The sequence below is a fragment of the Pleurodeles waltl genome, chromosome 10 (genome assembly GCF_031143425.1).
Source record: "Pleurodeles waltl isolate 20211129_DDA chromosome 10, aPleWal1.hap1.20221129, whole genome shotgun sequence".
Taxonomy (NCBI): domain Eukaryota; kingdom Metazoa; phylum Chordata; class Amphibia; order Caudata; family Salamandridae; genus Pleurodeles; species Pleurodeles waltl.
Genome location: NC_090449.1, coordinates 308,456,325 through 308,469,958, shown reverse-complemented (window position 1 = coordinate 308,469,958; position 13,634 = coordinate 308,456,325). Strand labels below are relative to the sequence as shown.

The 13,634-nt window shown below is 45.3% G+C and overlaps 1 protein-coding gene across 1 annotated transcript in view; it reads right to left on the bottom strand.

The window, feature by feature from the left end:
• LOC138261495 (glucagon receptor-like) overlaps window positions 1-12,769 on the bottom strand; it is a 562,622-nt gene extending 549,853 nt beyond the window's left edge. The window contains exon 1 of the mRNA XM_069210480.1: window positions 12,596-12,769. The gene's annotated coding sequence lies outside the window, so the exon portion shown is untranslated. The remainder of the gene's footprint in view (window positions 1-12,595) is intronic.
• Window positions 12,770-13,634: the final 865 nt, after the last annotated feature.

Here is a 13,634-nt window from a genome sequence, read left to right as displayed (position 1 = left end):
ACTCCATGCATGGCTTTTACCTGTGCGCAGCGAGGTTTGGCCACAGGGTCTTTCTCTGTCAGTGGACCTGTGACCGGGTGCGTGAGTGTCTGAGTGGGTCTGAAAGTGGGTGTGTGAGTCTATGAGTGGGTCTGGGTTGGTACATGAGTACCTGAGTGGGAGTGGGAGTGGGTGCATGAGTCTCTGAGTGCATGTATAAGTGAATGATAAGTGTGTGAATGAGCATGTGAAATTTTGTTCTATTTTTTTTCTTTTGCATATTCTTGAGTATCTTTGAATATCCTTGAATATTCAAGGATAGAGGATACCACGCATGGTGAAGAAAAATAATTTTTTTAACCAATAATTTGACCCTAAAACAGCCCTATATCACACCTCTGGCATCAGGGTACCTCCACCCTGACCTCTTATACCACTTATCATTTCTATTTTCAGCCAATCGGACCATCTCCCATAACATAAAATGGCTGCTGCAACATTCTAGTCAGGTTGTGACCAGCCACTTTCAGTGCTTCTATTTGTGTGTGCATTCGAGAAAATTTGTGAATATTCACTATTTACTCGCGGCCAGAGATATACAAATTTGGATTTTCTTTAATTTCTCGTAAACTACGGAACAGATTTACACCAAAAAACCAAAAGCATGATCTGGGTACCGAAAGCTAGCTTTATGCCGAATTTTGGGTAATTCCACCCAGTGGTTTGGGCTGTAGTCGTGTCTAGAGGTCCTATGAGAATTAACATGGAAAACACAACTTTTTTTACCACCCCTTTTTCTCGGCCCCTAATTGACGGATCACCCCGAAACTTTCCATGTGCACATGTGCAACAAGCATCACCGGGACAGCTTTTTTGGAAAGATTTGCGAAGATTCGTCAAACGGTGCCAAAGATATAGGCAAGTCAGAAAAATGCGTTTTCTATGGAAACATGGTCCTAACTATAACTACCTACTGGTGACTCCCAGTAGGTAGTATATATGTATGCATCCCGAATATATATATTTACATATATATCTTCCTCCAAGACGTATAGGTTTGTGAAACTCCTTAAAGAGGTTATTCTATAATATGGACCAGTTGGCCCCATTTTGAAAAATTAATTCTTGGCCCAGGAGTGGCAGTGGTGAAAATTGATTATGCTTACTTTTTAGACCTTTATGTTTATACTAGCATCCGTTTTTTTTCCTAACTGCAAAACCAGTTACTTTTAATATCGTTCATAAAGAGGCCGAGCTATAAATGTACATTTAGATCAATAATAAATACCAAAGAAAAGGATGGGCTTGCACACTTTGCATTTGAAGGGCCCATTTTCTAGTATTGCATTAGGTCCCTTGGCAATCTTCCTATACCAGTGCAGATATCTAAAAATAAACATCAAGAAATACCACGGGGACATCCCACCACTGCGAACGGTGGTGAGATTTTATCTATACTTCTGCTTGCCTATGGGGAGTCGACCATCTTGGCACTCAATGCACAGATGAAGAGAAGTATTTCAAAGACATATCTTGCTTCTCATGGCGGATAGTACCCTGCAGCAGCACGCTGGCAGCTTGATACAAACAGGCCACCTTAAGATATTAATCATTAGGTTCAGCGAGGGTCCGGGTGAGCATATGTGTTACTTAGCATTTGAAGACCATCTTGAGCATAACATGCATTTGTAGAGTGCTCCTTTGCCCTGAAGAGTATCCTTGTGTTATAAGCAGAGGTTTTTGCTAACCTAGTTAATGGTACTCATTTTATCAAACCCGAAGCATCAGAGTGTAAGTGAACATGTAGGGATTGGAGTCTGTGATCTGGATGCATCTATCTAAACATGCACAACCCTACCACCACAACCATCTAACCCACTTAACACCTACTTCAACTAAACACCGGTTATATATAAACAGCTATCTTTTTTTCTCTGTCCTGAGAGATGCTTCCTCTGTATATTGTAATCCAAACTTCGGCACTGACGGTCAAGGAGGCATCTGACTATCCAAGGCAAAGGAGAGCAAATCAGGAGAATTGACTAACCGTGGATTGTAATATAGAGCTGTCAGGAAGAATAAGTGAGTCTTCTTTAATGATGTTCCTGATTTATACAGTCATTCTCACAACAAGTTGCTGGGAATTCCACAGTGAAAAGTCCAGAACATGAAGAGTTCAATCACCAAATCTTTTGAATCTAGCCACTGGCGTAACAATAGCCCCTGCAGACCCCGTGGTGCGGGGGTGGGGGCTTCGAGCTGCAGGGGCCTCCATCACCACAGTAAACTCTGCATGGATGGCAGGCCCCGGCCTGAGAGCTCCTGACTGGGTCATGGGGAAGGGGCCCTTCATGTCTTTGCAGGGGGCACCCTCAAGTTTCGTTACCCCACTAAATCTAGTCAATGTGGTAGTTGCGTTGGTAGGTTTAGATAGAACTGTGCGTTATCCACATACTTGCAGTAACCTATTTTGTAGGAATGTAAGATGACAGAAAAGGGGAATATGTAGCTGTTGAATAGCTTTGGAGACGGAAACACCTCATTTGATGTTGGATATTTTTTACATGAATGGGGACAGTAGATCTGAATTGAGCCACTTTTAAAGAATTACACAGACCATGACAATTTAGTGCCTCTGATGCGGATTAAAGTGGACAATCTTTTGATTAGCACGTAATGTTATTTGGTTTAAAAGGTGTCTGAGAGGTCAACTCGGTCAATATGCATGGGTCTCCCTGCTTATGGGAGTTGATTAACCAGACTTTTCCAAGAGTGGTCTTAGAGCCCAGACACAGTCTGAAGCCTGATTGAAAGTTCCTAGGAAGCCATTTCACTCCATGTGGAGGACAATTGGCAGCATAGGAGGGTTTGTTTTATGTAAACTAAAGGTGATGATTGCATGTTTTACGGCCTGAGTCATGGTGCCAGCTGAGAGCGAAGAATTCACTCAGCTGCTGATGATGGGTGTTAGAGTTCTGAGGTGCAGGTTAAATATGTTTGTCATTACATATTTCCCAGGGAAATGATTTTTTGATGAAGAATATTTTTGAAGGTTGTCACGATTATGAAACTATTGGTTTCAAGCACCGGTACTAGCTTACAGAGTTGTTATACACAGGCGGTTGTAGGAGTGCAAGGGCCAGAGTCTCTAGGACGTTAGGTAGCGATGCAAGCCACTAGGGTCTCAGTTTTGTTGATAAAGATTGACAGGAGATTTCCACAAACAATTATTGAGTGGCCTGGATGATGAGCAGGAGACATAATCTCCTAGCAGATGTTGAAACATTTTTGGTCAAGCTTGATGAATTCTAAATATTTGATTGAAAGTACTCATTTTCTTTGTCTAGCAGATTTTGGGGGTTTTCAGTGCATGAAGGAGGGTGTACGATCAGAACAAAATGTAGTTTTATGCGAATGTCTTTCCAGTGCACTGTGTTGAGGTTTAATTAGCTAGAATTGCCATTTATTATGCTTTCAGTGGCATAGTTTGTTTGAAGAAGTTGGAGCCAGACTATCCAGAGCTTGGGCTAATTTGTGTTCCAAGTAATCTAGAATGTGATTAGGAATGTGAATAAGCGGTTCCAGTTTCAAGGAACAGTTGCCTGAGGGCTTCAGGTTGTACTTTGTCCAGAATCTCAGCAGGGTAAGATGGTCATGGTACTGAGAGTTTTTAGAGTGACTGTCAAACTCACTATCAATGTAGAACTTTATTAGGCATGGATTACTTCAACCAGGTGTTACCACCCATTGAGATCGAGCTAGATTATCAGGGGGAGCAGCAGGTTGAGACAATATTGAGTGGGTTTGTTATTAACCAATTGGGTAAATGTTTTGGTTTAAGTATCAGAGGGGCAAAGAGATCAGACTTTAAAGTAACCTTCAGTGAGAGCTTGGTGAGAGATGGTTAGAATTCATTGGCAAGATCAGGGATTGTGAATGGAAGCAAGCAAGGCATTTCTTGGGTGAGTGGTAGATGGCAGCAGAGACGAGAGAGGTGGATGGGCTTCTGACCACCTTGCATCGGAGACACTTGACCAAATTATAGATTGGTCCTTGAGTGAAAGGGGAAAGAGAAAACTGTGACAAATAAATAAATAAATAAAGCAGTGACGATAAAGAAGCGCCAACAGTGACAAAGAGGCAGCAAGGATGGTGGAAGTAAGAGGCATGAGGCAGAAGCAAGACAAGACAGCTTTAATATTCTGTAACCCTATTGGTTGGCAGCACCAGCAGCGGGCTTCTATGAAAAAGATTGGCCCATGAACTTATTTTTATTTACAAATTAAACACTGCATTATCCAGGATGAATTCATGAGTGTAAAAGGTGTTTTTCACTGCAGACCTAGCACTGATGAGGGCACATGACGGGAGTGTTCAGTGGCTGTGGCAAATAAGGAAGCCTCAGCAGAATTACGGGGAAGATGTTTGAACAGCACAAAGGCCTGGAGTGGGAGCGGGGAGATCAAAGTGGATGTGCAGGGGACATCTGGGACTGGCATTTATAGGAGACAGGTAACATCTAAGGGAGAGGGTCAGACAGGTGATCTTCCTTTTAGCTTGCTTAAGTTGTGGGAGATGATCAGGGGGCTCACCTGTTTGCCTTAATGTTTAACTTTCCATATTATAGTTGTTTAGGATCATCAAGAAATTGCACGTATTACTTCGACCATACACGGGTGAAAGTCTGAGATGGGCTTCATAGTAGTCAGATCTGTGATCTGCAGGGTGCACTCAGCAAGCTAAGCATCTGCCCTGCGTTCCGGCATCAGAACATGTCACCAGCAGGTTACAGGTTCATCTGTGCAGCAGACACATGTACTCTGACCTACACTAAAAGGAATCGAAGATGTATCTTCCATGGTAAACCAGTTCTTCCTATAGGTACACTGCTATCCTCGGTTAACCAGCTCAATTAATTCTGAATTATTGTTTAAAGTGATGTTGGTGCTTCTTGTTGAGATTCCAGCACACAAAGACACTAGAAGACAGAGCGTAGGTGTTTTGTGAGAGCTCCGTAAACATGTCAGTGCTGATATTCTACAACATCATTTAGTTCATTGCAGTGCATTGAAGAGTACTGTCACCGTATTGTGATGCCAGGAAGCACTGCATATCGGGTAGATGAGCACTGCGAGAGCTCTGTGTATGAATGACTCATTGCTGGTGTGCGGATGCATCAGCATGTCAAGACCGAGGTGCATCGCAAGAATGTCTCGCCACTTGGAGGCCAGTTCATTATACAAAGGAAGACACATGTTGTGGGGTTTTTGCAAATATCACAGTGTTGGAAATGGAGGCGGGGGAGGGTGGGTGAAGTTGCCCTGCAGTCCTGAATGTTTCCTTTGCAAACTCTTACCTGCATTTTGTTATATTCTTAATGCTCGGAGACCTACATGTGCCAGAATATAAAGAATACGAGCGCTGGTAAATCCTACTCGTTTGGCAAACAAAAAACATACGAGCTGCGTGCAAATCAATTTGAAAAGTAGTGCTTTGTGCATACAATGCCTAAAAGAGGAATAAGAGTTTAATGTATGATGGCGAAGTGAGGTTTTTCAAATTAAAATAGTCTTGCATACATTGCATGCAGTGAGAGGGATACACCAAAATATGGAATTGAAAGGTTATACTAAAGTACTCGAGTGGACTGATCTAAGCTATTATTGGCAAAGGCTCAGGCCGATGGCTGAAGTTCCCTGAGTCAAAAAATCTAATGGGTGAAAGAGACTGAACCGAAGCCTTTTAGAATATGTGCGGAATGCAATATGTTTGCCGTTGATGGTCTCACACAACAAACCCAAAACGAGGTCAGGCAAGGTTACTCAGCAGGTCAGGCACAGGAGCACTCACCAAGGTAGGGCAGCTAATATTATGAGAAGGGGGTGGGGTCCTCTATGGTTTTCTCCATATGGAAGTCATCCATGTTAAACCGGAGTACCTCATCCATTTCTGGATTCTAATTTGAATTTTGTTAGTTACTGTATTTTTTTAACAAACCCACAGTACTAAAATGCAAAGTAAAATGAGCTGTCTGTGAGCTACTAATGTCTGGTATTTCACTATTTAGCCATGCAGGAGAACTCATCTACTGGCATGGTAGATAGGTAGGGATGGGAACTTGATGAGCAGAGGAACCTCTGTGCAAAGCGGGTGTGGAAGGGAGAGGCATGATGGGTACTAGACACAGTATCGTCTGTGCTGAGCATGAGAGTGGCAGCATGCACAGACATGCGGGATGCTGAGCATAGTATCCTCTGTTCTTAGGAAGAGGGTGATTGCATGCAGATGTATGTGGGATGCTGGGAATAGTATTATCTGTGTTTAGGAAGAGGACAGCAGCATGCAGTTGTATGTGGGATGCTGGGCATAGTATCCTCTATGCTTAGGAAGAGAGCGGCAGTATGACAAGTCATGTGAAATGCTGGGCATAGTATTCTCTGTGCTTAGGAAGAGGGCAACAGCATGCAGACGTATGTGGGATGCTGGGCATAGTATCCTCAGTGCTTAGGAAGAGGGCAGCAGCATGCAGATGTAGGTTGGATGCTGGAAACCGTATTATCTGTGCTTAGGAAGAAAGCTGCAGCATGACCAGTCATGTGGGATGCTGGACACAGTATCCTCTGTGGTTAGGAAGAGGCTAGCAGCATGCAGAGGCATGTGGGATGCTGGGAAAAGTATCCTCTATGGTTAGGAAGAGGCCAGCAGCATGCACATATATTTGGGATACTAGGGACAGTATCCTCTGTGCTTAGGAAGAGGGCAGCAGGTTGCAGATGTATTAGGGATGCTGGACATGGGAACCTTTGTGCTGAGAAAAAAGAGAGGCAGGATGCAGAGAGGGCAGTGGCAGTTTACAGGGGGCGTGAGGGATGTAGCACATGGTATCCTCTGTGCTGAAGAATGCTAATGTGTGAGGGATGGCAAAATTATCAATGCTGAGAAGGAAAGAGGCAGCATGCAGAGGAATGAGAGATTCTGCACAAGGGAGCCTCTTTGCTGAGAAAGATAGAGGCAAACAAACACAAATGATGGACCGAATGCGGAACCAAGCAAACATTCACCCCAATCACAGATCCGGGTTCAAGCCATCAATTCTTTTGCTCACCATGCCATCCCAGTTTGGACCCAGCCATATGCAAATCAGTCTTGACCCTCTTCCTTATGGGAACAGTCCAGCCTAAACTGCCACGCCAGGTCCTCCTTGGACCAGAAACAGTAATCCTCGTACTGATTTCAGGGTATCACCTTCATCTGCCAGGCTAGCTTGAATTCAGTGTCACAGTGAGCACGGGACAAACGTCTGGGCATACCCGGTGCAGAAAGATAGAGGCACCAGACAGAGACATGTGGAATGCTGGATGTGGAACCCTCTGTTACGAGGAGGAGAGACAGCCTGCAGAGGTATTTGGGATGTGGGACACAGAATCCGCTTTGCTAAACAAGAGAGAGACTGCATAAAAGAGAGAGGCAGCATGCAGAGACACAAAGGATGTGGGATACAGATCCTCTCTGCTAAACAAGAGAGAGGCAGCTCAAGGAGAGAAACAGCATGCAGAGGCATGAAGAATGCAGGGCGTAGGAGGCTCTGTGCTAAACAAGAAAGAGGCAGCATGAAAGAGAGAGGAAGCTTACAGAGGTATGAGGGTTGTGGGACTCAGTACCCTCTGTGCTAAACAAGAGAGGCAGCTTGAAAGAGAGAGACTGCATGCAGACAGAGGGTGGAGAGACAGAGGCAGCATGCCGAGGTATTTAGGATGCGGGACACAGAATCCTCTCTGCTAAACAAGAGAGAGGCAGCTTCAACGAGAGAGGCAGCATCAGGAGGCACAAATAATGCAGGACATGGGAGGCTCTGTGCTAAACAAGAGAGAGGCAGCATGAAAGAGAGAGGAAGCTTACAGAGGGATGTGGGACTCAGTACCCTCTGTGCTAAACAAGAGAGGCAGCTTGAAAGAGGGAGGCCGCATGCAGAGTCTTGAAGGATGTAGGACATAGAGTCCCCTGTGCTGAGAAAGACAGGGAGAGTTTGAAAGAGAGAGGCAGCATGGGGAGGCATGAAGAATGGAGAACATGGGAAGCTCTGTAGCTCTGTGCTGACAAAAAGTGGGGCACCACGCAGAGGTGTGAGGGATGCGGTACATGGGATCCTTTGCTTTCAAACGCATAGGGATGCTGGACAAGTGAGCTCCTTGCAGAGAGGCAGCATGTAGGGGCATGAGAAGTGTGACAAAGGAGCCTGAGTACTAAGGGGGGTAAAGTGAAAGAAAGTATCAAATTGTTCCATTGCTAAATGCAAGAGCAAAAGGATGAATCTGTATGTACAGGAAGAAGAAATATAATGGTAAGAGTAAGAGCTTTAGAAAATCAGGAAAGTCCGTTAAATGGAGTCTTTGTACCTTTCATAGCCCGCTCGTTAAATCCAGCTCTCCTCCCTGTTTACTTTGATGAGTAGCTGTGCTTCTTAGGGCATATTTATAACGCCCCTGCGGCACACTAATTCTGCTAGTCACTTTTGTGATGCTCTGTTGCACAGTTTGCCAGCACCTATTTACAAGGCCACATAAAGACACCTAGTATTACTTTTCATGGCCTTGTAAATATGGCCCCCTTTCTTGCGTGACTCTGTGTGAAAGGGGTTTTCCTTTGTGTAGCTGTGGGTATGCCCACGCAATACCCATGGAATATGACACATTCGGAGATTTGCAAGGCTGGGAATGTGTCAGATTCCTACGCCACCCCAGGGGTGGTGTAAAAGGGCCTCAATGATGAGAAATGGCTTTATTTCTCATTGTTTTTTGCTCTTTCTATGTGTGCTGCAGAAGGAGCAAAACACCATTAATGATTGTTTATGTGCAGGTTTGTGTTCCTTCCTTCACATAAACAATCATCCCTGCAACACAGGCACCCTTGCACCATGGACCAAGTGTGCGTGGCGCAGAGGAAAGTACAGGAATGCTTCGTATTGCTGTAAATACGAAGCATCCCTGCACTTTACTAATGACGCGGCGCTGCAAAATGGCCTGCGGTGCCACGCTGCATCATTACTTTGTAACTATAGGCCCGATGTAAATAAAATAACTTCTCCTGTAGACAAGCGGACGGCACTGGGGGCTCTAAAGCACACAGTACTTAGACATGTTTTAGTGCTCACTCCCTTTAAGCGGGTCAGTTCCAGTGATGAAGTGTCTTCTGATCCCAACACTTTGGTGTCTAGTCAAGAGTTGTAAGCTTATTATAAATCCAATTACAGCTACAATAAGCGTATATAATCGCTGTACATCGTCAAAATGGAAATTAACATCTTATGTCACTCCTTCCATTACTCATAATTATAGCATACGCCATAGTACTAATAACTGGCATGTGCCTTTATAAAAGGTTAGTAACGCAGTGGAATTATTTGTCCAGGGCCCCAGATTTTTGTGAGGCGTGCAGCGATGGGAATTCTGGTCTTGGGGCTGGAGATGAAGTATTTATCATCTGATTAACCTAATGTGTGCATTTGTAAAGCACAGGTTCAATCCTTGGAGCATCTTGACTCTGAAGTACAGATTACCTAACTCAACGCCACTCATTTTGGCAATGTTGGAGGGATAACAGTTTGAGTGGATCCCATGGAATTTGAATATGCGACCATCAATTCAAACAAAGGCTTCGGGTGGATGCTTTAATTTTCTGAGCAGGTAGAACCTGCTTGAGGTGTGCACATGAGCCATGTCAGCAGGGCTGGCTTTAGCGCTGGTGGTGTCCTGTGCGACAATCATTTTTTATACCCCCACCCCATGACCACCTCCTTGGATTCCTTCACTACCACCTAGCAAATGTGCCCCTCGTCTGTCCATTGCCCCTTCCACATACATTCATTTGTTTTAAATAGCTTGTAAAGGCTGGCTTTACTAATCCACTCAGCCATCCACAGAAAATATAGTTCTGTTCTTTGCAGCAGGCATATTAACCCTCTACACTACTTTATGGAGAGTCAAAGCTGCCCCTGGACAAAACTCCCATCTCTCGCCCTAGCAGGAACATTAATCACAAGATGTATCTGGACATTTTAATTGTTTCCTGACGGCTGGGCGCACAAGGAACTTTTCAGTAGGTGCTTTTTTATACCGCAAGTTTCATTAAGTTATTGCTAAGCACAGCCCCCCTGAGGTGGGCGCCCCCAATCCATGTCATCAACCGGTGCGGGCGCAGCGCTAGCACAGCCCTAAAGCCGGCCCTGCATGTCAGCACTATATGTACAAAGTCCCGTTAAAACGATTGTCTTTTTTTATCCTTGCGTGTTCCATACAGCTGTCTTGCACTACGTATTCACAGTCGGAGTATATTCTGACTGTACTTCCGGGAAGATGTAAGTGAGCATGTTGAAATGAAGTCATTGGTCAGTTAATTTCCTTGGTAATTAACGCTCTGACGTACATTCCAATCCCGGCTATCGGTCATCCCTAAATGCATGTGATCCTGTGCAAAATCGGGGTGTCTTTTTGTGTGTGCCGCAAGGGTTCCGCCTGCTGCAAACATCAGGAGCCCGTGGAACTCTGATGAATGCTAATATTTAGCGTTATACAAATAAGAATAATAATGGCAACCTCTCTGTTCAGCCTGGGAGCACCCATTTCGTGATCAGACTTGGCTTGAAGGGAAGTTGTTCAGAGTTAAAAATAGGGAACCCCTCTGGAAATCCCGCGCTGGCTGGTTTCACGGGGCTACGGAGGAAAGAGGCGGGGGGATTGGGGGAGGCGTCCTCATTGGCTGCCTGTAGCATACTAGAAACAACGAAACATAACAGAGGACCTGGATAGTATTTTATCCGTCAACTAATTACAATTCTAATTTGGCGCGTTTCTCATGCTCTCCTCTATTACTGTGCTAGGCGCAAAACACGATAAAAACACCACTCTGGTCCCTCAGCATAACATCCAAAACAGTGCCCACTAAGCGCAGCAGCAAATATACCACTTTGCCATCCAGGCACAGTGTGGGTGCGACACGTGAAAAAAATGTGCTTCGGCGCCTCATAACGGGCTGTGATGCGGTAATAGATAAACACTACACTGCAATACCGTGGTCAGAGGAGCGCCCCAAAAGAAGCACGTTTCCATTCACTCGTAGTCCTGCTCGGATGAGCATATGTCTCTCTATATTAGGCCACATTAACTTGTGCGCAGCACTTAGTGATGTTGTGAAGTCCTACGTCTTTTGCGATAAAATGGAGCTGGGAGCATTGAAAAGAAGTAATTTGCACAAGCTCACACGTTTTGGTCAAGTGTGAAAAGCTTGTCTGCCTGTAATATTAAAGAAAGCATTCTGGGGCATATAAGGTCGTTTTCATTAAGTCATTTGAATTAGACGATCACATTCAATATTTACATCTTCATCACTTTAACGATTTGGACATAAGGAGCTTAAGGGATTCGCCACAAATCACACAGTTGTAACTCAAGTGCGGAGCTGAGATTGGAGCAGTTCCTAAACCGGTAGCTGTAGCCATTAGTTCAGAGCTTCTCCTCCTGCCTCTCGCTGCGTCCACGTTAGAGCGTCGGAGCCCCAGATCCAGGCTGAGCTATCCCTTGGACATAAACATGCTGGTTCAGTCTGACCTCTATTTGAACACACCCAGAAGGACACAATTGAAACGCTGACGCTTCTGGGCAGAGGGCATCCGAGTTAAATCGAGGGTTCGAACCTCCAAACGCGAGAACGCTGAGATGCATTGTTTCGGGTGTCGATGACGTCCAGGAACCCCGGACTTTTTACCACTACGATAGATAGCTCAGTGTGTCCCTGTGCCTACCGCTGAGTTATGGGTCTAACTCTCGGGTCACAGGTTCATTGTCGGTAACACGGCTAAAGTATTTACAATGTTTTATTATCTGATGTATGTGAACCGCCGGGATAGGATGACCAGAATTTTAAACCCTAAAACCGGGGACATTTCATAAAAATAGTACAAGGACTTCAATATGACTTCAGCCAAACGCACGGAATGACAGCGCCCATCAGCATACCGTTACAGAAGAGGCACTAAGAGCATAAACAAAATGCAATTTTCCGAGTCAGTTTAACGTCTTTCAGTTACATTGCTTTCTGATAACACCTGCTAAGTATCTCTGCTTCGGAAAACAAAAAAATATCTCCCACCGTTTTGCAGGAGACCCTCTTTTAAAATCGGGACATGAGCTAAATTTCCCGAAATCTGCCGGGACAGGTGGCGGAAAACCGGGAGTGTCCCGGCAATTCCGTGGCTCCTGCTTACCCTACTTAGGACCCTACGTTCCAATCACTAAAAGATACCACAACGGGTTAGAGTGCCTACTACTGAGATGCATGTATGTGTGTGTAACACTCAGGCTAAGGGTTCTCGACACAGGAAGGTAGCTCGAACGGTCAGTGTGCCTGCGACTGACATGTGTTTAACCTTCCGGTCATAGGTACCAAGCACATGAAAAGCGCTCAAAGGGCGAGAGTCTTTGCTATAAAGATCTTCGTGCAACATGCCTATCCCAATGACACTTCCGAAAAAGAAAAGCGCATGTATACAGTATTCTTGAGAGGTTAAAGTAAAATAAACTACCAGCAAGTTTTGGAGCAGCAAATACTACGGTAAGGTTACCTGTCTCGGCGGTGCTTCAGGGAGGGAATCCGGCTCGGCCGCTTTTGAAGGGGCTCTCAGCAGAGAGGCCTGTGGTCCGAGGCGCTGGACAGCGGAAATAAAAGGGCGGCTTCCTACAGCCTCTCTGAGACGAGGATGCACCTGTGTGAGCCTGCAGCCTCAGCGCTTGTGCGAGCCAGAGCTCTGCTGGAGGAAGACTAGTGAATGATAGGGGGCGGGGAGGGATGCACGCGAGAGCGCAGCCAGAGCGAGAGCTGCGGTCTGGAAAGTGAGCACAGCGGCACCTGGACAGTGAGAGCACAGCAGCACCTGGACAGTGAGAGCACAGCAGCACCCGGAGTGTGCACCTGACCTAATATCCCTTCCGCACAGTTCATGGCACTTCGCTGTGATTATCTTTTCCGCGCGACCAGCCCGCCTACCCCATCATATTTTTTCGCAGTATCGCTTCACAGTATTTCAGTTGTCCGTCCACGTTTCACACTCTTTCTACTCTCCTGTTTTATATCCGTACTTCCTTTCCTGATGTTTCTTTAACCAGTTTCCCCAACTCTCTATCGCTCCGCCACATACCCTGTTTGCCCTCTAATCCACCCCAGTCGAAGACATTGTTTCTCGACCTTTCTCCGTCCTCTCTCTGCCACAGTTTACTCATTTTCTCCATCTTGCTATCCGGTTTATTCCACGCCTCTCTTTCTTTCTTTTACCCCGTTTGTCGCCCCATGTCTCATTTCTTCTTTATCTTTTGTCTTTTTCTCCCTTCAACCCTATTTCTCCTTTTTCCTTATCTTCCCTCTGCTCTCGCTCCTTTTTTTTATTCCCCCTCCACATTTCTCTTGCTCCTTTTCTCAGTCTTCCTTCATATTTTTTTCCTCGCCCTCTTTTTCTTCTTCGGTCTATTACACCTTTTCTGTGCCTGAATTCGGTTTTTACTCCACCTACGTTCTCTCCTTTCATCTTTCTCATCCCCATTTCCCCACGCCTTCCCAGTTACCCTCTTCACTCGTCCTCTCCTCAGACCCCTCTTTACTCTGTTGCT